The sequence below is a fragment of the Rhagoletis pomonella genome, unplaced genomic scaffold (genome assembly GCF_013731165.1).
Source record: "Rhagoletis pomonella isolate Grant_MI unplaced genomic scaffold, Rhpom_1.0 Rhpom_scaffold_00005, whole genome shotgun sequence".
NCBI lineage: Eukaryota > Metazoa > Arthropoda > Insecta > Diptera > Tephritidae > Rhagoletis > Rhagoletis pomonella.
In genome coordinates, this window is record NW_023458559.1 from 11,097,147 (window position 1) to 11,099,604 (window position 2,458).

Here is a 2,458-nt window from a genome sequence, read left to right on the forward strand (position 1 = left end):
GCCGCAGCCGAAGAAAGGCTTCACCTCCGAACAACATCGTAACTGGAAAGGTCCGTATAGGATTGACAAACGGCTGAAGGACGCAGTGCATCAAATCCAGACAGCTGGGAGACCGAGGACCAAGATGAAAGTGGTCCACTTGGAAAGACTAGCAGCGGTTGGAGCGCCAAGTGTGTCTGATCGGGACTTAGACTTAGGTGGAGGGCAGTGTGGCGAATACTGCGGCAACACAAAGCGAACAACGAGAAATAGGCAGAATGTTCGAGGAATGAAGTAGAATGTTCTACAATCAGAAACGTCAAGTGGATGAACCCTGCGAACAGCGAGAGAAAGAGAATGCGCGATGAACTTCAGAACATTCTAGAGCTGCCATGAGTGCGAGCGCAGGTATATAAGGGCTACCACACAGCTAGGAGAGTTAGTTACAAGTCAGCAAGCTACAAGTAGAGTGAGTTGCGAATAAGCAAGCTATAAGTTTAATTGTGTTAACAAGTTTTGTAAAGCATTGGCTGCGAAACTTGGGGTGGAAGGGAAAATAGAAAGGCTGACACTTCAATGGTTCGGCAGCAACACCGCAACAGATATGTCTACGCGCGTGGACTTTGGAATTTCGGGTACCAGGAAAAATAGTATAATTTTCAACCTGAGGAACGTTAACACAGTGTCGTATCTACGATTGCCGATGCAGACGTTAAATATCGAGGAGCTTTCATCGAAATATCGCCACATGAAGAAGCTACCCGTATGCAACTACACCGAGGTTACTCCAGAGCTACTGATCGGGATTGATAACGCGCATCTAATAGTGGCACATAGGGTTGCCAGTGATGGATGGAAGGGTCCGGCGGTAAGGGCGACGCGCTGCATCAGTTAGTGGAAGAGTCCGTGGCCAGTGAAGTCCTGGGCGTCCGATGCGTCGAGACGGTCGAAAGTGAAGATGTTAAGAGATTCAAGTTTATCTAGAAAGTACGACGGTGCGTTAGGGCGAGCGTTACGAGACTGGACTTTTATGGAGACGGGAAGATCCACAGTTGCCGAATAGTCGACCAATGGCTGAAAAACGATTGATCTTGCTTCGAACGTGATAACGATCTCAAAAGAGAGTATGTGCGCGTTATGCTGAAAGTGACCGAACGTGGTATCTTCCTCACTTCGCAGTACACAACCCAAACAAACCAGGAAAATTTCGACTCGTGTTCGATGCTGCGGCGAAGGTCGATGGTTGCTCCCTTAACTCTGCGTTATCAAGCGGACCTGATCAGTGTCAGCCTCTACCAGCGGTCATAATAAAATTTCGCCAGCGAGGGATCGTGGTTCGCGCGGATATCGTCGAGATGTTTCACCAGGTGAAGATGCGAGAGAGCGATTAGGCAGCGCAAATATTCCTTTGGAGAGCTGACCCAAACGAGCCCAACTTGCTCGCCTTGCTCGGCGCAGTACGTAAAAAACAGTAACGCTCTGGAGTTCACGGAAAGATTTCCGGAAGCCGTCAGCGCCATCCTCAACAACCATTACGTCGACGACCTGGTTCATTCCTTTTCCAGTGAGTGCGATGCCCTGAGAATCCTTCCTGAAATCTTGTGGATACACAAGAGAGCCGGATTCGACCTAACACACTTTGTTTCTAATTCCCGGCTGGTTAACCAAAGATACAACGATGACGCAGAAAAGCCTGAAGTCTCGATAAGGAAGCTGGGACATTTGAAAAGGTGCTTGGTATGTGCTGGGACACTGGTAAGGATGCACTGCGTTTCGCAACAGCGATCGACAAGGTTGACAGAAACTTATTGAATGGAACAAGATTACCAACCAAGCGACAGGCGCTAAGTGTCTCGATGTCTATCTTCGATCCGTTCGGCCTAGCAGCAGAATGTTCCTTGGTAGCCCAGCTAATCTTGCATCTGACTTGGAGGAAGCGGGTCGAGTGGGACGACGTGATACCAGTGGATGCAGGAGTTCTTTGGAGAAAATGAGTGGCGATGCTCGAAGATTTGGCCTCAGCGTTCCACGATGTTACAGCACCTCGTTCATGAGCGTTCCAGTGGAACTGCACATATTTGTAGACGCCAGTGAGCTGGCTTATGCAGCGGTCGCCTACTGGAGGATTATGGAAGCATCCGGGTCGGTTGAACTAGCGTTCGTGCTAGGGAAGACGAGATGTGCTCCACTGAAACTGACCTCCATCCCTCGCTGGGAGTTACAATCAGCGCTGCTAGCTACGCGTCTACGACAACTCATAGTACAAAGCCACGACATAATACCCTCAAGAGTGGTGATGTGGAGTGACTCAAAAACAACAATATCCTGGATCCAATCAGACCACAGACGCTACAAACCTTACGTGGCCCATAGAGTGAACGAGATCTTGGAAAATAGCAAAATTGATGAGTGGCGGTGGCTTTCACGCAAACTTAATCCAGCCGACTTCGGAACGCGCATAAGACAGGCAAAAAGGGAA